The sequence below is a fragment of the Phyllobates terribilis genome, unplaced genomic scaffold, assembly GCF_046119375.1.
Source record: "Phyllobates terribilis strain yellow unplaced genomic scaffold, ASM4611937v1 Scaffold_4__5_contigs__length_816908805, whole genome shotgun sequence".
Taxonomy (NCBI): Eukaryota; Metazoa; Chordata; class Amphibia; order Anura; family Dendrobatidae; genus Phyllobates; species Phyllobates terribilis.
The window spans coordinates 691,622,225-691,649,869 of record NW_027362764.1 but is presented as its reverse complement, the minus strand read 5'-3'; the positions used below and the strand labels follow the sequence as shown (position 1 = coordinate 691,649,869).

The 27,645-nt window shown below is 50.7% G+C and overlaps 5 non-coding genes and 2 pseudogenes across 5 annotated transcripts; all 7 read right to left on the bottom strand.

Moving 5' to 3' along the window:
• Nucleotides 1–6,093: 6,093 nt before the first annotated feature.
• Nucleotides 6,094–6,212, bottom strand: LOC141267693 (5S ribosomal RNA; annotated as a pseudogene).
• Nucleotides 6,213–7,880: 1,668 nt separating this feature from the next.
• On the bottom strand, nucleotides 7,881–7,999 carry LOC141267880 (5S ribosomal RNA). Its single transcript, XR_012321350.1, has one exon. It is a non-coding gene; the product is annotated as a 5S ribosomal RNA (ribosomal RNA).
• Nucleotides 8,000–17,793: 9,794 nt separating this feature from the next.
• LOC141266629 (5S ribosomal RNA) lies at nucleotides 17,794–17,912 on the bottom strand. The gene has a single exon (XR_012320659.1). It is a non-coding gene; the product is annotated as a 5S ribosomal RNA (ribosomal RNA).
• A 1,686-nt stretch (nucleotides 17,913–19,598) lies between these two features.
• On the bottom strand, nucleotides 19,599–19,717 carry LOC141266891 (5S ribosomal RNA). Its single transcript, XR_012320911.1, has one exon. It is a non-coding gene; the product is annotated as a 5S ribosomal RNA (ribosomal RNA).
• Nucleotides 19,718–22,638: 2,921 nt separating this feature from the next.
• On the bottom strand, nucleotides 22,639–22,757 carry LOC141266229 (5S ribosomal RNA). Its single transcript, XR_012320282.1, has one exon. It is a non-coding gene; the product is annotated as a 5S ribosomal RNA (ribosomal RNA).
• A 1,706-nt stretch (nucleotides 22,758–24,463) lies between these two features.
• LOC141267073 (5S ribosomal RNA) lies at nucleotides 24,464–24,582 on the bottom strand. The gene has a single exon (XR_012321089.1). It is a non-coding gene; the product is annotated as a 5S ribosomal RNA (ribosomal RNA).
• A 1,671-nt stretch (nucleotides 24,583–26,253) lies between these two features.
• LOC141268442 (5S ribosomal RNA) lies at nucleotides 26,254–26,372 on the bottom strand (annotated as a pseudogene).
• Between the last annotated feature and the right edge of the window lie 1,273 nt (nucleotides 26,373–27,645).

Here is a 27,645-nt window from a genome sequence, read left to right as displayed (position 1 = left end):
TGTTACTTGCGTCGGTGTAGAGGATAAAGGGCTGGCTGTAATCCGGGTACGCCAGGATTTCATCCCCCGTGAGGGCCATCTTCAGCTGGCGGAAGGACTCTTCTTCCAACTTCTCCCATCTGAAGGGCGGCTTCTGGTTCTTGGCCTTCCGGGACTGGCCTATCAGGAGGTCCTGCATAGGAGCTGCCTTTTTGGTGAAACCGGGGATGAACCTGCGGTAATAGCCTACCAACCCGAGGAACTGCCGCACTTCCTTTACACTGGAGGGACTTGGCCATTCCTTAATTGCGGTGATCTTATCAGGGTCGGGAGCCACTCCGTCAGCGCTCACCACGTGTCCCAGGTACTGCACCTTTGGTTTCAGGAGGTGACACTTGGAGGGTTTCACCTTTAGGCCGTAGCTTGCCAGAGCTTCGAACACTTCCGCCAGGTGTTTCAGGTGGTCCTCATAAGTCTTAGAATATACGATGACATCGTCCAGGTACAACAGGACCGTCTCGAAGTTTCTGTGGCCCAGACAGCACTCCATTAATCGTTGGAAGGTTCCCGGTGCGTTGCAGAGTCCGAACGGCATACAGGTAAACTCGCTAAGTCCCATCGGGGTGGTGAATGCGGTCTTCTCCCGGTCCGCCTCTGCTACAGGAACCTGCCAGTACCCACTAGTGAGATCCAAGGTAGAGAAGAAGTTAGCAGATCTTAAAGCAGCCAAAGACTCCTCTATCCTTGGTAAGGGGTACGCATCCTTGTGTGTGATACGGTTGATTTTCCGGTAATCTACACACATCCTCATGGTGTTGTCTTTCTTTTTGACTAAGACTAGTGGAGCTGCCCAGGGGCTACAGCTATCCCTGATCACCCCAGCCTCCTTCATGTCTCTAAGCATCCCCTTGGCGTGTTGGTAGTGTGCAGGGGGTACGGGTCGATACCTCTCTTTTATGGGAGGATGGTCTCCCGTGGGGATGTGGTGTTCTACCCCCTTGACTCGCCCGAAGTCTAACGGGTGTTTACTAAACACTCTCTCGTACTCTTGAACCACCCGATAGACTCCCTGTTTCTGGTGTGAGGGAGTGGAGTCAGTACCCAAATGTAGTTGCTGACACCAGTCCTCCATTGTTTTCTTAGAGCCGTTACCTTCCTCCGGGTGAGATGGAGGCAAGGGTTCCACAGATTGTATAGCATTTTGGTTAATGGTATATAATTTGGCTAGCGTGGCATACCGGGGCAGGTACACTTCCCTCTTCCCGATATTGATTATGTGAACGGGCACCCTCCCATGGCGTACATTAACCACCCCCCGTGCTGTCAAGATGGTGGGCCTACTGTCTGAGTAAACTGGTTCTACCATTGCCTGGTAATCTCTACCTCTCAGACCAATAGCTGCCCGGCACCAAATCATCATTTCACTTTTTGGGGGCATGGCAATAGGGAAAGGGTCACACATTCTCACGCTACCAATCTCACCGCCGGAGAGTTCCACCTGTTGCCGTCGCATCAGTGCCCGGATCTCTTTTTGGAGCACTCGCTGCTCGCCGGAGCTGGCGTTCTTGGCAACCTGCTGTAAAAGGAAAATCACCTCTGCAAGACAATTTTCAATTACATTAGTTCCTAGAGTTATCTTTGGGTGACTCTCGTGTTTGTCAATGTCTACAATGATCAGTCCCTGTGCTGCCAGTTCGACTCTACCGATTTTAATGGTCACCTCTTTAAATCCAATCTGTGGCACGGGCTGAGCATTGCTGGCGATGATACTCAAGTCGTCGTCAGGGTAGCGGGTGATATCCGAGTCATTCCAGTACTGCTTGAAGAGCACGTACGGGATGGTGGTGACCTGTGACCCGGTGTCCAGTAGGGCACTCATAGGAATGCCATCCAGTACCACGGGTAAGACTGGACTTCCTCCCACATATTTGTCGCGCCAGTTCGATGGGCCTGGTGATCTTTTTCCTGGGGGTTGGCCCTCTACCCCAGGTTGTGCCAGTTTAAAGGACAGTACCTTGCCATATGTCCGGGTTGATTGCAGCGGCGGCAGATGGGTCGTCCGTCCTCGTTGTATCGGTCGCTGGGTCTTCCTCTGGCCGGTGGGGTCCTCCTTGGTCGACGCCACGGGATGTCCTCCGGTCCGGATGCCAGCTGGATCTTCCCTGGAGTGGAAACCTGTAAAGACTGCACAGTTCGGGTTAGCGCAGCAACGCTTTTAGCTAGCTCTTGGACCTGATGGTGCAGGTCTGGAGCCGGGTCATTGTTCAAAGCCTGCGCATCAGCTCCCACAGGCCCTGCCGACAAGGGTGCCGCCTCCTGGTGGTAAGTGGTAGTGGGGCGTCTGTGGGTCACAACGCCACCTGGTGCCGGTTCTCGGAGCACCCGGATGGCTCTGTCCTTGAACTGTGCAAATCCCAGATGAGGGTCCTGTAAGGCCATTGCCCGCAACTGGGTTCGGTGGGCATTACAATATAAACCCTCTATAAATTGTTCAGTCAACAGCCTGTCCTCGTCTCCCACGCCGTCAGGGTCGGTCTGCTTAATGGCTCTCAGGGCCTCTTGTAGGTTCAGGGCATAGTCCCTTATACTCTCGTGTGTTCGCTGCTTGCACCCGTAGAATCTAAGCTTGATCTCGGCTGAGGTGCGGGTATCAAAGGTGTCCCTCAGCCGGGTAAGTATCCCTGCGACAGTCCTCCCCCCAGGTGGCCAGGACTTTACCTCCCTTCGGGCTGCCCCAGTTAACTGGGCCACCAGGATGCTCACTTTTTGCTCTTCTGTGAGGGGGTACACCTGGAAGAGGCTATCCAGCTTTTCTCTAAAGTCATGCAGGGTATGTGACTCCCCTGAGTACTGGGGTAGCCAGGCCGCTCCCGGGATATAGGGCATGGTGAAAGGCATGACTGCAGCAGCGGTGGCGCTGGCGGGGGTTGAGGCAGTGAAGCTCTCCTCCGTATCCGACATCCTCCTCCCCCCTAGTGGACCGTGGCCTACCTTGCGATGATCCTCTTCCGTAGGCCGCGGCTCCGCAGTAGATCGTCAGGGTTGAGGACCTTCCGTCGCGCTCCTGTGACGTCGGCGTCTGCTGGGCTCCTTCCAGGACCTTACGCGACGTCCGGACGTGAGGCGGGGCTTAAGTTCTCGCGCGCTTTCGGAGTCCACGCCCCTCTTCTTCCCGCGCGACGTCTTCAAGATGGCGTCCAACGGCGGGAAAACTCCACGGAAGGCGGGAAGAAGGCTGAAAATGGCGCCGGATGGCGGGAATCTTCACCGATGGCGGGAAGAAGGCTGAAGATGGCGCCGGATGGCGGGAATCTTCACCACAGGTAAGTTTGAACAGTCTTTTTCAGGCACGCAGTACCCGGTGGTTGCGGGCACGATATCCTGCCGACTACGCCAAAAGTTGACGCGCCCCTGGGCCTGTGTCGCGCTGCGTTGCGCACGCGGGAGCTTACCCGGAGCCGGATCTGTTGAGGGTTGTAGTCTCGTGGCGGTGACCCGGTCCGTGCCCAGGGAGTCAAACTGAGCGGCGATGTATCAGCGGTAGATGTTGGACGACTACGCCACCCGTTGAGTACAGCTAAGAAGCTGCTGCTGCAGGGCAGACCGCTGAGGCCGGTGGTAGGATTGTGCAGCGTGATAGTATAACCCCCAACGGGAGGGGTATGGCCTCAGGGCAGCCGACGTGGATGATGGGGGTAGCAGGAACCACTCGGAGACGGTACGGTGTAGTTCAGGGTCTTTACTGGTGACAAAGATAGACCCTCCCGGAGTACTGGCTAGCGATTGGGGCCTGGTCAGTCCTTGAGCAGATGGGATCTCCCCTGGCCAGGCGGAGTTGTAGGCCTCCCAAACTAACTGTACTCTTCTGGCTACCTTGCTAGAGGCTGGTATAAGTAGCCCACGTCCCTCAGTGTACCGTGTGGTGCTCACCCGTATGGCCGGTGACTCGGGGCCTTCTAGTAGCTTCCGCTCCACGACGGCGGTGCTGGTCCCATGCGTGTGACCGTGCCTTCGGGTTTCTTGACCAGAGGACCTGGAATCCCCTGCCTGACGGATTCTGCTGCTGGGTAGGAGTTAGTCCCCACAGCCTCGGACTCCGGGTCCGGTAAGAAATCTTCTCAGTCAGGGCGAGCTCTGCAGCTGCCAGCCCCTGACTCCTTGTAACACTGCTCCCACAGAGCTCCTGATGTTCTGTTCCTATATTTGCTTCTTTTCTCTGTCTCTACTTCTTCTCTACTCACTAACCCTGCCTCAGCCCCAGTTTTATATAGGGGAAGTTCTTCCCCTCCCAGGACTGTGCAGGAGGTGTGGCATGCATAGGATTCCTGACCAAGAGACCTCCCACCTGCTCTCAGACGTAATATCTCTATCACTGTGGCAACCAGACCCCTGGGGTGTCACACTTAGCTTCCGAGATCAGACGAGATCGGACGTGTTCAGGGTGGTGTGGCCGTAGGCAGAGACAGGCCTCTCACTTGCTGCTTTTCTACTTTGACGTCCGGTTGCCGTCTGCCCTTTCCAGTGCTTAGTAAGACAAGGTGCTTTTGTGCTTTCCTTTCTCTTCACTTTTTTGCTGGCTCCTTAAAAAGGTCTTGTAGACAGAACGCCCCGCTCACAGCCGCTGAGCTCACTGATCGGCTGCCGCGCTGTCGACGGAACGTCAGCGTCGCGGCCAATGCCACAGGCCGGGAGCAGCGGCGAGACTCACCGGTAGACCTGGGTAGGGTGAGTAGAGCGCGGTTAGTTGCTTTCTAATAGCCTGCAGCCGGGGATTAACTTTTAATGAAAGGGAGCAACCCTTTTGACTGTCTGCAGCGCGCCGTACCTAGGAAGCGCACACTCACACACAGCGAGCATGCACAAGTTGCTCGCACGAGACCACATTCCCTATTTGCACCTGCAGCTTTTCCGCCACCATGCGTCAGACTCTCCTGCCTGTCTTATTATTATTTCAGGGCCTTAGCAGGAACCACCCCCTCAATTCCCTCCCGCTCCTTCCTAGCACTGAGGTTAGCTCCTGGGCAGCTGTCTGATTGGGTTAGTTACACAAGCTTCTTTGAAGAAGAAGACGTTACTTCTGCTGGCCCTCGTTAGGCGGTCGCCCTCTAAAACCATCCCCTGGGCAGCTGCTGAAAGCCTGGCCCCTTCACAGCGCGAGATGCTTTTAACGCCATCATTTGCATACGGCCGGCTGCGGGGTCAATAAGCACTCCTAGCCGTGGCAAGGAGCTCGGTGTGAGGCCTGGTAGAGGCGGCGGGGTTGCGTCCTTATCTTAGAGGTCTTGGGGGGCTTGGGAGGCTTGGGACTTCCAGCCTCTACTTTACGTAAGGTCGGTGTCCAGCAAGGCGCCACTCCATGCTAGCCGAGCTGGGCAAGATGGCAAAACGTCATCAAAATTGTCTACAATACCTGGTGTTCTCAGGAGGTGTCCCAACCAAGTATTTCCGAACCCATCTCTGCTTTGCTTCCGAGATCGGACGTATCCAAGGTGGTATGGCCAGCCTTCCTCAAGCTCGCGTGGGGACGAGAACTCTGGCTGTTCTGGGGCGGTCTCCGAAGGACCGATGCATTGGCTGTGCCGTCCCTATAGGTGTTGTTTGTTGAGCAATGAAACACCTGCCGCATCAGATGTGTTTAAAAATGGCTCCGCGCAGGGTCTCCTGCAGGCTAAACCGTTCATCACGGGGATGTGACAGAAAGAGCAATCTGGACCCGCAACTTGGGGTGGAGCGAAACGCCCAGGAGTGAATGAAGGAAGAGGGTGAGATGGTTGCGAGTGAATTTGAGCTGCTCTTCGGGGGGGGTCGTGTGGCCTGCAAAGGTGTTTTGCTTGGGTTGTGCTGTAAACTGGCCTCCAGGTTACCGGTGGTTGCCTCCAGTCATGCGGGAGTCGCTGGTCCTGGTGAAAAGAAACCTAGTATTAAAAGTAAATAAGCAACAATGCTGGAGGCCCACGGTGATGAGAAGGATGCTGGTATTTTGCAAGGATTAAATAGCGCAAGAGAGAAAGCAAATGAAAAGAAGAAAGGAGCATGTGTGCGCTTGTGAAAAAAGGAATGGAAAAAAGGCATAGAGGAGAGTGACCCCTGCTTGTGGAAGTAAGAAAAAGCAGAAGCCTACAGCACCTGGTATTCCCAGGCAGTCTCCCATCCAAGTACTAACCAGGCCTGACCCTGCTTAGCTTCTGAGATCAGACGAGATAGGGCGTGTTCAGGGTTGTGTGGCCGTAGGCAGAGACAGGCCTCTCACTTGCTGCTTTTCTACTTTGACGTCCGGTTGCCGGCTGCCCTTTCCAGTGCTTAGTGAGACAAGGTGCTTTTGTGCTTTCCTTTCTCTTCACTTTTTTGCTGGCTCCTTAAAAAGGTCTTGTAGACAGAACGCCCCGCTCAGAGCCGCTGAGCTCACTGATCGGCTGCCGCGCTGTCGACGGAACGTAAGCGTCGCGGCCAATGCCACAGGCCGGGAGCAGCGGCGAGACTCACCGGTAGACCTGGGTAGGGGGAGTAGAGCGCGGTTAGTTGCTTTCTAGATTAACTTTTAATGAAAGGGAGCAACCCTTTTGACTGTCTGCAGCGCGCCGTACCTAGGAAGCGCACACTCACACACAGCGAGCATGCACAAGTTGCTCGCACGAGACCACATTCCCTATTTGCACCTGCAGCTTTTCCGCCACCATGCGTCAGACTCTCCTGCCTGTCTTATTATTATTTCAGGGCCTTAACAGGAACCACCCCCTCAAATACCTCCCGCTCCTTCCTAGCACTGAGGTTAGCTCCTGGGCAGCTGTCTGATTGGGTTAGTTACACAAGCTTCTTTGAAGAAGAAGACGTTACTTCTGCTGGCCCTCGTTAGGCGGTCGCCCTCTAAAACCATCCCCTGGGCAGCTGCTGAAAGCCTGGCCCCTTCACAGCGCGAGATGCTTTTAACGCCATCGTTTGCATACGGCCGGCTGCGGGGTCAATAAGCACTCCTAGCCGTGGCAAGGAGCTCGGTGTGAGGCCTGGTAGAGGTGGCGGGGTTGCGTCCTTATCTTAGAGGTCTTGGGGGCTTGGGAGGCTTGGGACTTCCAGCCTCTACTTTACGTAAGGTCGGTGTCCAGCAAGGCGCCACTCCATGCTAGCCGAGCTGGGCAAGATGGCAAAACGTCATCAAAATTGTCTACAATACCTGGTGTTCTCAGGAGGTGTCCCAACCAAGTATTTCCGAACCCATCTCTGCTTTGCTTCTGAGATCGGACGTATCCAAGGTGGTATGGCCAGTAGACGCTGCTTGGCCCATCGCCCGGCCAGCCTTCCTCAGGCTCGCGTGGGGACGAGAACTCTGGCCGTTCTGGGGCGGTCTCCGAAGGACCGATGCATAGGCTGTGCCGTCCCTATAGGTGTTGTTTGTTGAGCAATGAAACACCTGCCGCATCAGATGTGTTTAAAAATGGCTCGGCGCAGGGTCTCCTGCAGGCTAAACCGTTCATCGCGGGGATGTGACAGAAAGAGCAAGCTGGACCCGCAACTAGGGGTGGAGCGAAACGCCCAGGAGTGAATGAAGGAAGAGGGTGAGATGGTTGCGAGTGAATTTGAGCTGCTCTTCGGGGGGGTCGTGTGGCCTGCAAAGGTGTTTTGCTTGGGTTGTGCTGTAAACTGGCCTCCAGGTCAGCGGTGGTTGCCTCCAGTCATGCGGGAGTCGCTGGTCCTGGTGAAAAGAAGCCTAGTATTAAAAGTAAATAAGCAACAATGCTGGAGGTCCACGGTGATGAGAAGGATGCTGGTATTTTGCAAGGATTAAATAGCGCAAGAGAGAAAGCAAATGAAAAGAAGAAAGGAGCATGTGTGCGCTTGTGAAAAAAGGAATGGAAAAAAGGCATAGAGGAGAGTAACCCTTGCTGGTGGAAGTAAGAAAAAGCAAAAGCCTACAGCACCTGGTATTCCCAGGTGGTCTCCCATCCAAGTACTAACCAGGCCCAACCCTGCTTAGCTTCCAAGATCAAACGAGATCGGGCGTGTTCAGGGTGGTGTGGCCGTAGGCAGAGACAGGCCTCTCACTTGCTGCTTTTCTACTTTGACGTCCGGTTGCCGGCTGCCCTTTCCAGTGCTTAGTAAGATAAGGTGCTTTTGTGCTTTCCTTTCTCTTCAATTTTTTGCTGGCTCCTTAAAAAGGTCTTGTAGACAGAACGCCCCGCTCACAGACCCTGAGCTCACTGATCGGCTGCTGCGCTGTCGACGGAACGTCAGCGTCGCGGCCAATGCCACAGGCCGGGAGCAGCGGCGAGACTCACCGGTAGACCTGGGTAGGGTGAGTAGAGCGCGGTTATTTGCTTTCTAATAGCCTGCAGCCGGGGATTAACTTTTAATGAAAGGGAGCAACCCTTTTGACTGTCTGCAGCGCGCCGTACCTAGGAAGCGCACACTCACACACAGCGAGCATGCACAAGTTGCTCGCACGAGACCACATTCCCTATTTGCACCTGCAGCTTTTCCGCCACCATGCGTCAGACTCTCCTGCCTGTCTTATTATTATTTCAGGGCCTTAGCAGGAACCACCCCCTCAATTCCCTCCCGCTCCTTCCTAGCACTGAGGTTAGCTCCTGGGCAGCTGTCTGATTGGGTTAGTTACACAAGCTTCTTTGAAGAAGAAGACGTTACTTCTGCTGGCCCTCGTTAGGCGGTCGCCCTCTAAAACCATCCCCTGGGCAGCTGCTGAAAGCCTGGCCCCTTCACAGCGCGAGATGCTTTTAACGCCATCATTTGCATACGGCCGGCTGCGGGGTCAATAAGCACTCCTAGCCGTGGCAAGGAGCTCGGTGTGAGGCCTGGTAGAGGCGGCGGGGTTGCGTCCTTATCTTAGAGGTCTTGGGGGGCTTGGGACTTCCATCCTCTACTTTACGTAAGGTCGGTGTCCAGTGTTAGGATCATTCAGCCATGGAGGGTCCTTGTTGGAGTCGGGGTATCCCCGTAACAAGAAATACACAGACACGTAGTGTATAATCAAGTACTGGGAAGCCCCTGAGCGCGTCAGCCTCTATAGGTGCTGTCCCTTTATTTATACTAATAATCTTAGTTTTTTTGTCACACATGCGCAGTAAAATGCTTTTGTTTCACAAGCAGTGAAGTGATGATTCATAACAGTGGAATGTTGATAAGAAAGTTTCATAAACAGAAAAGTGATAACAGTAGAAGGTTGCTGAGACAGCTAAAAACAAGTTACAATCTAATTTCTGGGCGTCAGTCCAAATGTCCAGATAAGGGAAGAATAACTTCATCTGTGTCTTACATCGTAGTCTTGGGTGAAGTATAACTCCTATCATCCTCTCAGTCCCCCCTTTGATTCTTCCTTATGGACTTTTGGTAGAAAACCTGGTCCGGGAGTTCTTTTCTTTCATATTCTTGAGTCCGTGTTACAAAGCTTATTTATGCATATTAAAATAATTTTTAATCCTATTTTAAACACTACATATATGACTACTATAATTAGCACAATCTGTAATATACCTTGCAGAATTCCAGCCACCCAACCTCCAATACCCTTAAACCAGTTCTTTGGGTTGAGAAAGGAGAAGGTGTCTGACCACCAGCTATCTTTATTTTGGTCATTGTGTCTGTCATATTCATCCCGTAATCGTTGTATATCTGCCAGCTTGAACCTCATACTCATTGTACTGTTTGGATCTATGTAATGACAACAGGTTGGACCAATAATTTGACACATTCCTCCCTGGGCCGCAGTTAGGTAGTCTAACACTACAGTATGTTGATTAGTAACAATTATAAGTTGATTTTGGACAGCTATACTAGTATTAAGTATATCCATAATATCCCATATCTGATCATCTAGATAGTCGGTGGCCTGAACTAATTTATCCCACATCTGCATCAACATTGGATACACAAAGAAAGTGCTGAATATTTTATTAGGAATTCCCATTTGGACCACATGTGGCCTACCTGAAGGTCTAGGCGAGTTGTCGGCTGCTCTTTTGTATAGTGTGTGTTTAGGTACTGCTTGCATATCTACCTGCTGATTCTGAACTATAAATGTGGCCGATGTTAAGCGTCCTAGAGTACATGCACCTTTTATTCCTACTGGGAGCCATTTGTATGCTCCATTTCCACAAATCCAGAAGGTTCCTTCAGGCAGATCCCATATTGCAGAGTGTTGGAGCACCAACCTATGTACCAAATCTAAAAATTTAGATACATTCTGAAGTATACACCAAGGGGGTTTTTGACCTAATGGACTACAGTATCCTGCATCTGGATTTTCACAAGTCGGTGTACCTGGGTCATATGCACTTGATTCATTACATAATATATTACCTGGTATCTTTGAACATGTATCATTGTTTCCATCGGGGAATAATTGTGAATATTTCCAACCATTATTGTGTATGTATTTTTCTACTATATCAGGTTTAAAAGGTTGAGAAGAAGATACTGTGCTACTAAAACTGAGTTGTATATTTTCTGTAGGAATTAACCCTAAGTCTGTTAGTCCCGTCTTATTTCTAGGAACCCATACACCTCCTTTAAACGCTAAATATTGTAAGTTGTTTATTTTTCCGGTCATATTACCTTGCCACCAGGGAAATCCCACCCACCCCACAACTGGGATGGCAACAGTGGTGTTCCATAATCTAGAATTAACGGTTTGGTTATTTGCTAATTTGTCTGAGCAATTAGTCCATGTAAACACTTCCTCAGGGGTCATGGGTACGGCCAGGAAGGGTATGCTCGTGGCTGATATTGGAGAATGCGTACAAATCCAACAGTCTGCTATTTTCTGTCCGCCATCGAGCAGCCCGTTTACCAATGTCTCATGATGTTTTATAAATTTATTATCTGCAGGTTTTGGGGAACTTAGTTTATCCCACAGGTCTCCCTGATCTATCGTTATAGCTAACACAAGTACAATCACCACTATTTCTTTTTGCAATGGCTTGCATGTACCCATGCTGATTTTCCTTCCAATTTTACTGCAGTTGGAGTTGTCAATAACACCTGATATGGACCCTCAAATCTGGGTTCTAGCGTTCTTCTGTTATGTCTTTTTACGTAAACTTCGTCTCCTGGTTGCAGCTTGTGCGTTCCCTCAATGGAATCAGGATCTGGAATGGAAGAGAACACTAAAGAGTGTATTTTAGACACATGCTTACATAAATTTTGTACATAAGCAGTTAAGCTTTCAGTTTCTAACATTAAAGTCTGTGGGAAATACAATCCTGTATTGGCAACTCTACCAAACAATATTTCATGGGGGGTGAGTTTGCTCTTTCCCTGGGGGGTGTTTCTGACTGAATACAATGCTATTGGGAGACACTCAGTCCATGGTTTCTGTGTTTCTGCCATGGCTTTCTGTATTTTTAACTTAAGTGTTCCATTCATTCTCTCAACCTTACCAGAACTCTGTGGGTGGTAAGGGGTGTGTAGTTCACTTTTTATACACAACATTTTCATTACATTCTGAAAGATCTCTCCAGTAAAATGTGTACCTCTATCTGACTCGATCACTTCTGGGATACCATAACGGGGTACCAGTTCATGTGCTATTTTTACTGCAGTGACTTTAGCCGTGGCTGTATGAACTGGATAAGCCTCTGGCCACCCCGAAAACATGTCCACACATACCAGTACATACTCATAGTGTCCATGCTTAGGCATCTGGATGTAATCGATCTGAAGTCTCTGGAACGGATATAGTGGTCTTACATGGTGCTTCTGGGGGGTCTTAACAGTCTGTCCTGGATTGTGGGCTAAACAGATTTCACAAGAACCACATTTTGCTCGAGCTACCTGGCCGAACCCTGGGGCTAACCACTTCTGTCTGACCCTCTGTATCATACCGTTTGCAGACACATGTGTAGGTCCGTGGGCTTCACTGACCACAACAGGGTACCACGCTCGGGGGAGACAAAGCTCATCTCCTTTTCTCCATAGTCCTTCTTTTTCTTCTGCCCCCTGTTTCTGCCACTCTTCTTTTTCTTCTCTACTCACCTGCTGGTGGGCTTCTTTGAGCCGTGTAATTAAGTCAAATTCTGATACTGCACTAATAGTGTGGTCAGTTGTCAGAGGTTTTACTGCAGCTCGCTTAGCAGCCTTGTCGGCTCGGTCATTACCCCTAGCTATCTCGGTGTCGAGTCTTACATGTGCAGGTACTTTTATTACTGCTACTTGTTTGGTTGAGGCAGCTGATTCTAGGATTTGTCTAATCATTTGTCCATGTTTTACTGGTTGACCTGAAGCTGTCATGTAACCTCTAGCTCTCCATATACATCCAAAATCATGTACAATACCATATGCATATCTAGAATCAGTAAAAATATTAGCGGTTTTTTCTTTTGCTAACTGTAATGCTCGTATTAGAGCTAATAGTTCAGCTTCCTGGGCTGAACAGCTGGCCTGCATTGGCTCAGCTTCAATAACATCATGATCTGATACAATGGCATAACCTGTGTGAAAGTTACCAGTTTCATCTGCATACCTACTACCATCTATATACATATGTAGGTCTGGATTGTCAAGAGGGGTGTCCTGTACATTAGGTAGCCCTTGTGTTTCTTGTTCTATACACTGTAAGCAATCATGTATTATATTGTCTTGTTCGTGGTATTGTAAAAAATTTTCATCTTCGTCTTCCTGACCTCCTTCCACTCCCCCCTTTGTCTCTAGTGGTAACAGAGTGGCTAAATTTAGAGACAATATGCGGCGAAAAGTGAGGTTTGGTGGCATTAGTAAGGAGCATTGTAATCTAAGATGTCTAGCCATTGAAATGTGTTTTGGCAATACCTGATTCAGTATGCCATGTACATCATGTGTAGTTTGTACTATTAAGGCATGGTCTAGTACTATTTCTGAGGCTTTTTCTACCAAAAGAGAGACAGCTGCTACTACTCTGACACATGATGGTGCAGCTTTGGTAACATTATCTAATTGAGCAGAATAGTATGCGACAGGTCTTTGTTTATTTTCATGTTTCTGTGTTAGTACTCCTGTAGCATGATTAGACATTTCCGCAGCCATTAATTGGAATGGTTTGGCGTAGTCTGGGATTCCCAAGGCCGGGGCTGACATGAGACCTTTCTTGAGGTCTTGAAAGGCTATGAGCGCTGATTCAGTTAACTGAAAAGGCTCGATTTTTAAACAATCATATAGAGGTTGCATAAGCTGACTAGCATGTATAACCCATTGTCTGCAGTGTGATACTATTCCCAAAAATGCTCTTAATGTTTTGTAGTTCTTGGGAGGAACAAGATCTCTAATGATTTTTAGTCTGTCGGCGGTGAGGTGCCGAATACCTTGTGAAATGCAGTGTCCTAGAAATACTACCGTAGTCATACAAAGTTGTACTTTTTTCTTGTTAACTTTACAGCCCATGTCTGCTAGAAATATTAACAATCTTATTGTGTTGCTGTTTGCGGACTCTTGAGCAGGGGCACATAATAATAGGTCATCAACATATTGAAGAATTACAACCTCATCCGTAGGTTTGAAATTTTGAAGAACTGATCTCATAGCTTCTGAGTACAAGGTAGGTGAATGTATCATACCCTGTGGTAATCTTGTCCATGCTAATTGTCTATTCTTAAATGTAAATGCAAACAGTTTGTAACAGTCTGGGTGTAATGGTACTAAAAAAAATGCATTTGATAAGTCTATGACAGAAAATACTCGTGCTGTTGCTGGGATCTGTGATAGCAACGTGTGTGGATTTGGCACAACAGGAGTAATAGGTTCCAAAATTTTATTTATCTCTCTTAAATCATGTACCATCCGGTATCTAGCAGCTGACCCCTCAGTAGATTTCTTTTTTACGGGGTACAACGGTGTATTGGCTGGTGACTTTACTTCTATCAGTACTCCAGTTTTTAGATAATCTTTTATCTGTTCTCCTATGGCGTGTTCTTGTTGGGCACTAATAGGATACTGTCTCAATTGGGGTAGTGTCACACCTGGAACAGGAGTGACTTTTACTGGAGCTATTGGCATTAGTCCTACATCGGTGTCATGTTGTGCCCATAATTTTTCTGGTACCTCAGAAAGATCTAAAATAATTTGGGTAGGGGCAGGATCTTTCTCATCCTCTAAGGCTTGGACTTTTACAATGTTTTCTAGAGACTCTTGGTCATCAGGCACCAAAATTTGGACTCTACCATCCTCCAAAAATTGGATATTCATTTCTGTCTGCTTTAATAGGTCTGTACCTAGAAGACAAGTAGGTGCCCCTTTGACAAAAAGAAATTTAGATAAAAATATTTTAGATCCTATCTTTGTTTCAAGGGGAATACTATATGGGAGTGGCCTGATTCCTCCATCATACCCTTCGGTATAGGTTACATCATCTGATAAACAATCAGCATTTGGTAAGGCGTCTTCATTGAGGACGGAGGAAGTTGCTCCGGTATCTATTAGAAAAGGGCATTGTTTTCCTGCTACTTTTACCTGAATTATTGGGCGCCTTCCAGTCAAAGTGGTTTGCATCACGTCTAGTCACTCGCTTGCTGCAGGAGCAGAAGCCTGTACTGTCTTTTCTTGTGATTCTCTTGGGACATAGGTACCATCTTCTATATCCCTGGCTTTTTTCCTGCATTCTCTAATCCAATGTCCTGGTTTCTTACAGTAGTGACATGGATTAGTTTTCTTATCCAAGTTCCCTTTGTCATAGGTCTGATTTGATCTGTTGTTTTTATTGACCAGACTATTATTTGCTGCTACTCTGACGGGTTTGGATGCTGCCTCACGCATATCCATTTCTATCCCTAATAGTTTTTGTCTGACTATCTGGGGATCATCTAAGGTTCTCCAATCAGGAGTTGCAGCCTTGAACTTTTCCCTAAGTTTTGGGTTAAGATTCTCTATAAAAGTTTTTGTCATCAGTCGAATGACTCCTTCATTGGTAAGGTCCATTCCCTCGTCTCTGTAACTGTTTTCTACCGCTAAGTAGTATTCATCTACAGGCTGTCCTGACTTCTGGGAGACAGTTCCTGAAGTCCCTCTCATTCGTTGTTTAGTTCTCATAAACTCCATAAGTCTGATCATAAAATTCTGTCCTGACAGTGCGGTATTTGGATCCTCACCATCTACTGGTTGAGGTCTATGAGGTTCTATAACTGTCATCAATTCCTGATACAACCCTGGTGTCATTTTCATTCTACATAATTCTGTCCCATCTGACCATGTTCCATTATGGGTGTGTATTATCTGCTGTATGTACGTAGCAAATCTTAGTGGGCATTGTATTGGATCTGGTGCATTCTGAAGTAGGGACATTCCCTCAGCGGGGGTCCATGGAAAATATTGTCTAGTCTGATGGTATCTAGTTACTCTACGCGGTGGATTGCCACCATCTTCTTCTCTGTATGGTCGACTGAGGATACGCACTGGTGCCAACATATCATGTGGTCGTGGTGCTCCACATCCTGCACATGTGTCTCTCCAGTCTGGATTCTGGAGTCCACAGTTTGTACATGTCCATCCACCCGGACCCCGAAAATCAGGATACAGTGTGGGTTCTGACCTGGGCTGATATGGTGGTGCCAATGGGTTCATTTGTTTACTGTTTTCTGTTTGTACAATGGGACCCTGTCTGACTGGAGTTCTCCATAATCCATTGTCTTTATTAAAAGTCCAATGGTCTGTCTCTGCTGTTTTTGATAGTTCGACCATGGCCTCTACTTGTTCCTGCCGTCCTTTGTCTCTTATCACTCCTGCTTTTCTAACCCAAATGTCCTCCCATAGTTTCCTGTTGAACCTGTCATGCCTTGCTACCTGAAAAGTTTTGCAAACTTTCCCTAAATTCTTAGTTGCTTCTACACCACACCTTTCTTTCACGATTGTATAGACATCTTGTTCATCATTTGTGGTCTTAGTCTGTTTGTTGCCCATTTTTCCTGACTATTCCTACCTTAGGAGGCTTTTTGGGTTAGATAAAATATATTCTATATTTTACCTTTCCTCGTTACCTATTCTGTCCTAAGGAGCCAGTATCTGAAACGGTTTCTCTGGACCGTTTTGTCTGAAGTGTAGAGTAATTCTAACACATATATATATGGCAACAAGGGCAAGACCAACAATACATAAAATGAACCATACAGTCTCCATTATATATCGTGTCCCTGGAGTATTATCATTACTTCCATGGGCTCATTCTGTCAATCTCTTATCCGTCAAAAAGGAGGACAAAGGTTCGGGAGTTAAGCGTGAGCGAAGGTTTCCCCGAAAGGACACAACCTTATGACTCAGTTAGGCAATCTCCGTAATACTTATGTCATCTACCTTAGTGCGGCTTATGAGGCTATTCCCGACATCCACATCTCTTTCATACCATCCGTTTCATAACCTTCTCTGACCTCTCCTTCGGCAGATCCTACAGTATATACATGAATGACCCGAGCTATAGGTATCCTTCTCTACTAGTTCCTCAATCCCAACACAAGATATGCATGAAATTTACGGACTATCACAGAGCAGATGTAAGAGAACTAACAGTGTCTCTTACCTGGCCAGGATTGTCATCTGCTGTTCCGATGTCCCAATCTCAGCGGTTACTCGTGCCGGTCGATGAACTTGAAGGAATACGCAGACCTCGGGTCCCTGTTTCGGGCGCCAGGAATTGTTAGGATCATTCAGCCATGGAGGGTCCTTGTTGGAGTCGGGGTATCCCCGTAACAAGAAATACACAGACACGTAGTGTATAATCAAGTACTGGGAAGCCCCTGAGCGCGTCAGCCTCTATAGGTGCTGTCCCTTTATTTATACTAATAATCTTAGTTTTTTTGTCACACATGCGCAGTAAAATGCCTTTGTTTCACAAGCAGTGAAGTGATGATTCATAACAGTGGAATGTTGATAAGAAAGTTTCATAAACAGAAAAGTGATAACAGTAGAAGGTTGCTGAGACAGCTAAAAACAAGTTACAATCTAATTTCTGGGCGTCAGTCCAAATGTCCAGATAAGGGAAGAATAACTTCATCTGTGTCTTACATCGTAGTCTTGGGTGAAGTATAACTCCTATCATCCTCTCACCAGCAAGGCGCCACTCCATGCTAGCCGAGCTGCGCAAGATGGCAAAACGTCATCAAAATTGTCTACAATACCTGGTGTTCTCAGGAGGTGTCCCAACCAAGTATTTCCAAACCCATCTCTGCTTTGCTTCCGAGATCGGACGTATCCAAGGTGGTATGGCCAGTAGACGCTGCTTGGCCCATCGACCGGCCAGCCTTCCTCAGGCTCGCGTGGGGACGAGAACTCTGGCCGTTCTGGGGCGGTCTCCGAAGTACCGATGCATAGGCTGTGCCGTCCCTATAGGTGTTGTTTGTTGAGCAACGAAACACCTGCCGCATCAGATGTGTTTAAAAATGGCTCGGCGCAGGGTCTCCTACAGGCTAAACCGTTCATCGCGGGGATGTGACAGAAAGAGCAAGCTGGACCCACAACTTGGGGTGGAGCGAAACGCCCAGGAGTGAATGAAGGAAGAGGGTGAGATGGTTGCGAGTGAATTTGAGCTGCTCTTCGGGGGGGTCATGTGGCCTGCAAAGGTGTTTTGCTTGGGTTGTGCTGTAAACTGGCCTCCAGGTCAGCGGTGGTTTCCTCCAGTCATGCGGGAGTCGCTGGTCCTGGTGAAAAGAAGCCTAGTATTAAAAGTAAATAAGCAACAATGCTGGAGGTCCACGGTGATGAGAAGGATGCTGGTATTTTGCAAGGATTAAATAGCGCAAGAGAGAAAGCAAATGAAAAGAAGAAAGGAGCATGTGTGCGCTTGTGAAAAAAGGAATGGAAAAAAGGCATAGAGGAGAGTGACCCCTGCTGGTGGAAGTAAGAAAAAGCAAAAGCCTACAGCACCTGGTATTCCCAGGCGGTCTCCCATCCAAGTACTAACCAGGCCCAACCCTGCTTAGCTTCCGAGATCAGACAAGATTGGGCGTGTTCAGGGTGGTGTGGCAGTAGGCAGAGACAGGCCTCTCACTTGCTGCTTTTCCACTTTGACGTCCGGTTGCCGGCTGCCCTTTCCAGTGCTTAGTAAGATAAGGTGCTTTTGTGCTTTCCTTTCTCTTCAGTTTTTTGCTGGCTCCTTAAAAAGGTCTTGTAGACAGAACGCCCCGCTCAGAGACGCTGAGCTCACTGATCGGCTGCCGCGCTGTCGACAGAACGTCAGCGTCGCGGCCAATACCACAGGCCGGGAGCAGCGGCGAGACTCACCGGTAGACCTGGGTAGGGTGAGTAGAGCGCGGTTAGTTGCTTTCTAATAGCCTGCAGCCGGGGATTAACTTTTAATGAAAGGGAGCAACCCTTTTGACTGTCTGCAGCGCGCCGTACCTAGGAAGCGCACACTCACACACAGCGAGCATGCACAAGTTGCTCGCACGAGACCACATTCCCTATTTGCACCTGCAGCTTTTCCACCACCATGCGTCAGACTCTCCTGCCTGTCTTATTATTATTTCAGGGCCTTAGCAGGAACCACCCCCTCAATTCCCTCCCGCTCCTTCCTAGCACTGAGGTTAGCTCCTGGGCAGCTGTCTGATTGGGTTAGTTACACAAGCTTCTTTGAAGAAGAAGACGTTACTTCTGCTGGCCCTCGTTAGGCGGTCGCCCTCTAAAACCATCCCCTGGGCAGCTGCTGAAAGCCTGGCCCCTTCACAGCGCGAGATGCTTTTAACGCCATCATTTGCATACGGCCGGCTGCGGGGTCAATAAGCACTCCTAGCCGTGGCAAGGAGCTCGGTGTGAGGCCTGGTAGAGGCGGCGGGGTTGCGTCCTTATCTTAGAGGTCTTGGGGGGCTTGGACGGCTTGGGACTTCCACCCTCTACTTTACGTAAGGTCGGTGTCCAGCAAGGCGCCACTCCATGCTAGCCGAACTGCGCAAGATGGCAAAACGTCATCAAAATTGTCTACAATACCTGGTGTTCTCAGGAGGTGTCCCAACCAAGTATTTCCAAACCCATCTCTGCTTTGCTTCCGAGATCGGACGTATCCAAGGTGGTATGGCCAGTAGACGCTGCTTGGCCCATCGACCGGCCAGCCTTCCTCAGGCTCGCGTGGGGACGAGAACTCTGGCCGTTCTGGGGCGGTCTCCGAAGGACCGATGCATAGGCTGTGCCGTTCCTATAGGTGTTGTTTGTTGAGCAATGAAACACCTGCCGCATCAGATGTGTTTAAAAATGGCTCGGCGCAGGGTCTCCTGCAGGCTAAACCGTTCATCGCGGGGATGTGACAGAAAGAGCAAGCTGGACCCACAACTTGGGGTGGAGCGAAACGCCCAGGAGTGAATGAAGGAAGAGGGTGAGATGGTTGCGAGTGAATTTGAGCTGCTCTTCGGGGGGGGTCGTGTGGCCTGCAAAGGTGTTTTGCTTGGGTTGTGCTGTAAACTGGCCTCCAGGTCAGCGGTGGTTTCCTCCAGTCATGCGGGAGTCGCTGGTCCTGGTGAAAAGAAGCCTAGTATTAAAAGTAAATAAGCAACAATGCTGGAGGCCCACGGTGATGAGAAGGATGCTGGTATTTTGCAAGGATTAAATAGCGCAAGAGAGAAAGCAAATGAAAAGAAGAAAGGAGCATGTGTGCGCTTGTGAAAAAAGGAATGGAAAAAAGGCATAGAGGAGAGTGACCCCTGCTGGTGGAAGTAAGAAAAAGCAAAAGCCTACAGCACCTGGTATTCTCAGGCAGTCTCCCATCCAAGTACTAACCAGGCCCAACCCTGCTTAGCTTCCAAGATCAGACAAGATTGGGCGTGTTCAGGGTGGTGTGGCAATAGGCAGAGACAGGCCTCTCACTTGCTGCTTTTCCACTTTGACGTCCGGTTGCCGGCTGCCCTTTCCAGTGCTTAGTAAGATAAGGTGCTTTTGTGCTTTCCTTTCTCTTCATTTTTTTGCTGGCTCCTTAAAAAGGTCTTGTAGACAGAACGCCCCGCTCAGAGACGCTGAGCTCACTGATCTGCTGCCGCGCTGTCGACGGAATGTCAGCGTCGCGGCCAATGCCACAGGCCGGGAGCAGCGGCGAGACTCACCGGTAGACCTGGGTAGGGTGAGTAGAGCGCGGTTAGTTGCTTTCTAATAGCCTGCAGCCGGGGATTAACTTTTAATGAAAGGGAGCAACCCTTTTGACTGTCTGCAGCGCGCCGTACCTAGGAAGCGCACACTCACACACAGCGAGCATGCACAAGTTGCTCGCACGAGACCACATTCCCTATTTGCACCTGCAGCTTTTCCGCCACCATGCGTCAGACTCTCCTGCCTGTCTTATTATTATTTCAGGGCCTTAGCAGGAACCACCCCCTCAATTCCCTCCCGCTCCTTCCTAGCACTGAGGTTAGTGTAGCACCCTGAGGATTCGGCTGCTACAGGGGTATTGCACCTCAAGCCAGAGGTGTGATATTCCACTCCCGGGTAAGGATGGAGTGTGGAGCTGAGCTCAGTAGGCTGCATGCACTACACACATCCCATTTCCGGAGGGCAGACCAACGGTACTCCCACTTAGAAATGTGCAGGTACGACCGAGTCTGTCCTTGGCTGGAGTGGGAGGGGGGGTGGAACATCCCAGTAGTGTAGGGGCAGATAGGGGGAGCAGTCTGGGTAAAGTTAGGAGCTCATTGGGTGCTGGTCACCTGAGCTCACACATAGAGGGAGTATATAAGGTGGGCACCATCTTAGGACAGGGTCTTTTTGCAGAGTGAGGGTCAGTCTGTCAGTCTTTTGTGGAGTGAGTAGAGGAAGAAAGCAGAAGAGCAGAGCAGCCCCAGGCCAAGAGAGAGGAGAAAGAAAGACCCAGAGGGGGAGAAAGAAGGAACTCTGAGAGCCCAAACTAAATCCAAGGGTGAAGAGTTGGCAACAGGGTACCGGATCCCAAGCTGGCAGAGGCTACAGCACACCTTAGCCAGAGACCGGAGGTCGTGGGCAGGATCTGCCACGACCACCCACTAAATCCACCCGGAAGGCAGACCAGGAATAGGGTCAGGGAACCCAGAGACAAGGGTTTACCACCAAGAGGCCCGAGGGAGCCGGACATAGGTGGATCCCTGGTGGGGAAGGCCAGAGAAGAGGACAGGACAGAAAGGGAGCTCAGAACCACGCTCCGGAACTACTTGGGGGTTGGTCGAGTCCAGGACCTGGTGGACGCAGCACGGCTCGGGTGGTCACTCAAGGCCGGAGTGACCGGTACAAAAACAGCAGTAAGTAAAAACCCTGAACTGCACAACCCGACTCTGACTCTCATTACCATCTTCACTGCACTTCCACAACCACCATCCTCTGCACCTGACCCCCTGAGGCCATACCCCTCCCGTTGGGGGTTATACTACCGAAGCTGCACAAACACCATCAGCCTCAGCGGACCCTGCTGCAGCGGCGGCCGTACTGACCGCAATTCAACGGGTGGCGTAGTCGACATAAAAGAACATCTAGTAACATCATAAGGACTGCCACACACTGAGCTTGACACCCTGGGCACGGACCGGGTCACCGCCACTCGGAGACTACAACCCCCATCTGATCCGGCTCAGGGTATTCCCCAAACAACACTGGCCCAGGGGGCGCGTCATTAGCTCCTGGGCAGCTGTCTGATTGGGTTAGTTACACAAGCTTCTTTGAAGAAGAAGACGTTACTTCTGCTGGCCCTCGTTAGGCGGTCGCCCTCTAAAACCATCCCCTGGGCAGCTGCTGAAAGCCTGGCCCCTTCACAGCGCGAGATGCTTTTAACGCCATCATTTGCATACGGCCGGCTGCGGGGTCAATAAGCACTCCTAGCCGTGGCAAGGAGCTCGGTGTGAGGCCTGGTAGAGGCGGCGGGGTTGCCTTATCTTAGAGGTCTTGGGGGGCTTGGGACTTCCATCCTCTACTTTACGTAAGGTCGGTGTCCAGCAAGGCGCCACTCCATGCTAGCCGAGCTGCGCAAGATGGCAAAACGTCATCAAAATTGTCTACAATACCTGGTGTTCTCAGGAGGTGTCCCAACCAAGTATTTCTGAACCCATCTCTGCTTTGCTTCCGAGATCGGACGTATCCAAGGTGGTATGGCCAGTAGACGCTGCTTGGCCCATCGACCGGCCAGCCTTCCTCAGGCTCGCGTGGGGACGAGAACTCTGGCCGTTCTGGGGCGGTCTCCGAAGGACCGATGCATAGGCTGTGCCGTCCCTATAGGTGTTGTTTGTTGAGCAATGAAACACCTGCCGCATCAGATGTGTTTAAAAATGGCTCGGCGCAGGGTCTCCTGCAGGCTAAACCGTTCATCGCGGGGATGTGACAGAAAGAGCAAGCTGGACCCACAACTTGGGGTGGAGCGAAACGCCCAGGAGTGAATGAAGGAAGAGGGTGAGATGGTTGCGAGTGAATTTGAGCTGCTCTTCGGGGGGGTCGTGTGGCCTGCAAAGGTGTTTAGCTTGGGTTGTGCTGTAAACTGGCCTCCGGGTTACCAGTGGTTGCCTCCAGGTCAGCGGTGGTTGCCTCCAGTCATGCGGGAGTCGCTGGTCCTGGTGAAAAGAAGCCTAGTATTAAAAGTAAATAAGCAACAATGCTGGAGGCCCACGGTGATGAGAAGGATGCTGGTATTTTGCAAGGATTAAATAGCGCAAGAGAGAAAGCAAATGAAAAGAAGAAAGGAGCATGTGTGCGCTTGTGAAAAAAGGAATGGAAAAAAGGCATAGAGGAGAGTGACCCCTGCTTGTGGAAGTAAGAAAAAGCAAAAGCCTACAGCACCTGGTATTCCCAGGCGGTCTCCCATCCAAGTACTAACCAGGCCCAACCCTGCTTAGATTCCAAGATCAGACGAGATCGGGTGTGTTCAGGGTGGTGTGGCCGTAGGAAGAGACAGGCCTCTCACTTGCTGCTTTTCTACTTTGACGTCCGACTGCCGGCTGCCCTTTCCAGTGCTTAGTGAGACAAGGTGCTTTTGTGCTTTCCTTTCTCTTCACTTTTTTGCTGGCTCCTTAAAAAGGTCTTGTAGACAGAACGCCCCGCTCAGAGCCGCTGAGCTCACTGATCGGCTGCCGCGCTGTCGACGGAACGTCAGCGTCGCGGCCAATGCCACAGGCCGGGAGCAGCGGCGAGACTCACCGGTAGACCTGGGTAGGGTGAGTAGAGCGCGGTTAGTTGATTTCTAATAGCCTGCAGCCAGGGATTAACTTTTAATGAAAGGGAGCAACCCTTTTGACTGTCTGCAGCGCGCCGTGCCTAGGAAGCGCACACTCACACACAGCGAGCATGCACAAGTTGCTCGCACGAGACCACATTCCCTATTTGCACCTGCAGCTTTTCCGCCACCATGCGTCAGACTCTCCTGCCTGTCTTATTATTATTTCAGGGCCTTAGCAGGAACCACCCCCTCAATTCCCTCCCGCTCCTTCCTAGCACTGAGGTTAGCTCCTGGGCAGCTGTCTGATTGGGTTAGTTACACAAGCTTCTTTGAAGAAGAAGACGTTACTTCTGCTGGCCCTCGTTAGGCGGTCGCCCTCTAAAACCATCCCCTGGGCAGCTGCTGAAAGCCTGGCCCCTTCACAGCGCGAGATGCTTTTAACGCCATCATTTGCATACGGCCGGCTGCGGGGTCAATAAGCACTCCTAGCCGTGGCAAGGAGCTCGGTGTGATGCCTGGTAGAGGCGGCGGGGTTGCGTCCTTATCTTAGAGGTCTTGGGGGGCTTGGGAGGCTTGGGACTTCCATCCTCTACTTTACGTAAGGTCGGTGTCCAGCAAGGCGCCACTCCATGCTAGCCGAGCTGCGCAAGATGGCAAAACGTCATCAAAATTGTCTACAATACCTGGTGTTCTCAGGAGGTGTCCCAACCAAGTATTTCCTAACCCATCTCTGCTTTGCTTCCGAGATCGGACGTATCCAAGGTGGTATGGCCAGTAGACGCTGCTTGGCCCATCGACCGGCCAGCCTTCCTCAGGCTTGCGTGGGGACGAGAACTCTGGCCGTTTTGGGGCGGTCTCCGAAGGACCGATGCATAGGCTGTGCCGTCCCTATAGGTGTTGTTTGTTGAGCAATGAAACACCTGCCGCATCAGATGTGTTTAAAAATGGCTCGGCGCAGGGTCTCCTGCAGGCTAAACCGTTCATCGCGGGGATGTGACAGAAAGAGCAAGCTGGACCAACAACTTGGGGTGGAGCGAAACGCCCAGGAGTGAATGAAGGAAGAGGGTGAGATGGTTGCGAGTGAATTTGAGCTGCTCTTCGGGGGGGTCGTGTGGCCTGCAAAGGTGTTTTGCTTGGGTTGTGCTGTAAACTGGCCTCCAGGTTACCGGTGGTTGCCTCCAGGTCAGCGGTGGTTGCCTCCAGTCATGCGGGAGTCGCTGGTCCTGGTGAAAAGAAGCCTAGTATTAAAAGTAAATAAGCAACAATGCTGGAGGCCCACGGTGATGAGAAGGATGCTGGTATTTTGCAAGGATTAAATAGCGCAAGAGAGAAAGCAAATGAAAAGAAGAAAGGAGCATGTGTGCGCTTGTGAAAAAAGGAATGGAAAAAAGGCATAGAGGAGAGTGACCCCTGCTTGTGGAAGTAAGAAAAAGCAAAAGCCTACAGCACCTGGTATTCCCAGGCAGTCTCCCATCCAAGTACTAACCTGGCCCAAACCTGCTTAGATTCCAAGATCAGACGAGATCAGGTGTGTTCAGGGTGGTGTGGCCGTAGGCAGAGACAGGCCTCTCACTTGCTGCTTTTCTACTTTGACGTCCGACTGCCGGCTGCCCTTTCCAGTGCTTAGTGAGACAAGGTGCTTTTGTGCTTTCCTTTCTCTTCACTTTTTTGCTGGCTCCTTAAAAAGGTCTTGTAGACAGAACTCCCCGCTCAGAGCCGCTGAGCTCACTGATCGGCTGCCGCGCTGTCGACGGAACGTCAGCGTCGCGGCCAATGCCACAGGCCGGGAGCAGCGGCGAGACTCACCGGTAGACCTGGGTAGGGTGAGTAGAGCGCGGTTAGTTGCTTTCTAATAGCCTGCAGCCAGGGATTAACTTTTAATGAAAGGGAGCAACCCTTTTGACTGTCTGCAGCGCGCCGTACCTAGGAAGCGCACACTCACACACAGCGAGCATGCACAAGTTGCTCGCACGAGACCACATTCCCTATTTGCACCTGCAGCTTTTCCGCCACCATGCGTCAGACTCTCCTGCCTGTCTTATTATTATTTCAGGGCCTTAGCAGGAACCACCCCCTCAATTCCCTCCCGCTCCTTCCTAGCACTGAGGTTAGCTCCTGGGCAGCTGTCTGATTGGGTTAGTTACACAAGCTTCTTTGAAGAAGAAGACGTTACTTCTGCTGGCCCTCGTTAGGCGGTCGCCCTCTAAAACCATCCCCTGGGCAGCTGCTGAAAGCCTGGCCCCTTCACAGCGCGAGATGCTTTTAACGCCATCATTTGCATACGGCCGGCTGCGGGGTCAATAAGCACTCCTAGCCGTGGCAAGGAGCTCGGTGTGAGGCCTGGTAGAGGCGGCGGGGTTGCGTCTTTATCTTAGAGGTCTTGGGGGGCTTGGGAGGCTTGGGACTTCCAGCCTCTACTTTACGTAAGGTCGGTGTCCAGCAAGGCGCCACTCCATGCTAGCCGAGCTGGGCAAGATGGCAAAACGTCATCAAAATTGTCTACAATACCTGGTGTTCTCAGGAGGTGTCCCAACCAAGTATTTCCGAACCCATCTCTGCTTTGCTTCCGAGATCGGACGTATCCAAGGTGGTATGGCCAGTAGACGCTGCTTGGCCCATCGCCCGGCCAGCCTTCCTCAGGCTCGCGTGGGGCGGTCTCCGAAGGACCGATGCATAGGCTGTGCCGTCCCTATAGGTGTTGTTTGTTGAGCAATGAAACACCTGCCGCATCAGATGTGTTTAAAAATGGCTCGGCGCAGGGTCTCCTGCAGGCTAAACCGTTCATCGCGGGGATGTGACAGAAAGAGCAAGCTGGACCCGCAACTAGGGGTGGAGCAAAACGCCCAGGAGTGAATGAAGGAAGAGGGTGAGATGGTTGCGAGTGAATTTGAGCTGCTCTTCGGGGGGGTCGTGTGGCCTCCAAAGGTGTTTTGCTGTAAACTGGCCTCCAGGTTACCGGTGGTTGCCTCCAGGTCAGCGGTGGTTGCCTCCAGTCAGCCGGGAGTCGCTGGTCCTGGTGAAAAGAAGCCTAGTATTAAAAGTAAATAAACAACAATGCTGGAGGCCCACGGTGATGAGAAGGATGCTGGTATTTTGCAAGGATTAAATAGCGCAAGAGAGAAAGCAAATGAAAAGAAGAAAGGAGCATGTGTGCGCTTGTGAAAAAAGGAATGGAAAAAAGGCATAGAGGAGAGTGACCCCTGCTTGTGGAAGTAAGAAAAAGCAGAAGCCTACAGCACCTGGTATTCCCAGGCAGTCTCCCATCCAAGTACTAACCAGGCCTGACCCTGCTTAGCTTCCAAGATCAGACACGATTGGGCATGTTTAGGGTGGTGTGACCATAGGCAGAGACAGGCCTCTCACTTGCTGCTTTTCTACTTTGACGTTCGGTTGCCGGCTGCCCTTTCCAGTGCTTAGTGAGACAAGGTGCTTTTGTGCTTTCCTTTCTCTTCACTTTTTTGCTGGCTCCTTAAAAAGGTCTTGTAGACAGAACGCCCCGCTCAGAGCCGCTGAGCTCACTGATCGGCTGCCGCGCTGTCGACGGAACGTAAGCGTCGAGGCCAATGCCACAGGCCGGGAGCAGCGGCGAGACTCACCGGTAGACCTGGGTAGGGTGAGTAGAGCGCGGTTAGTTGCTTTCTAATAGCCTGCAGCCGGGGATTAACTTTTAATGAAAGGGAGCAACCCTTTTGACTGTCTGCAGCGCGCCGTACCTAGGAAGCGCACTCTCACACACAGCGAGCATGCACAAGTTGCTCGCACGAGACCACATTCCCTATTTGCACCTGCAGCTTTTCCGCCACCATGCGTCAGACTCTCCTGCCTCTCTTATTATTATTTCAGGGCCTTAGCAGGAACCACCCCCTCAATTCCCTCCCGCTCCTTCCTAGCACTGAGGTTAGCTCCTGGGCAGCTGTCTGATTGGGTTAGTTACACAAGCTTCTTTGAAGAAGAAGACGTTACTTCTGCTGGCCCTCGTTAGGCGGTCGCCCTCTAAAACCATCCCCTGGGCAGCTGCTGAAAGCCTGGCCCCTTCACAGCGCGAGATGCTTTTAACGCCATCATTTGCATACGGCCGGCTGCGGGGTCAATAAGCACTCCTAGCCGTGGCAAGGAACTCGGTGTGAGGCCTGGTAGAGGCGGCGGGGTTGCGTCCTTATCTTAGAGGTCTTGGGGGTCTTGGGATGCTTGGGACTTCCAGCCTCTACTTTACGTAAGGTCGGTGTCCAGCAAGGCGCCACTCAATGCTAGCCGAGCTGGGCAAGATGGCAAAACGTCATCAATACCTGGTGTTCTCAGGAGGTGTCCCAACCAAGTATTTCCGAACCCATCTCTGCTTTGCTTCCGAGATCGGACGTATCCAAGGTGGTATGGCCAGTAGACGCTGCTTGGCCCATCGCCCGGCCAGCCTTCCTCAGGCTCGCATGGGGACGAGAACTCTGGCCGTTCTGGGGCGGTCTCCGAAGGACCGATGCATAGGCTGTGCCGTCCCTATAGGTGTTGTTTGTTGAGCAATGAAACACCTGCCGCATCAGATGTGTTTAAAAATGGCTCGGCGCAGGGTCTCCTGCAGGCTAAACCGTTCATCGCAGGGATGTGACAGAAAGAGCAAGCTGGAC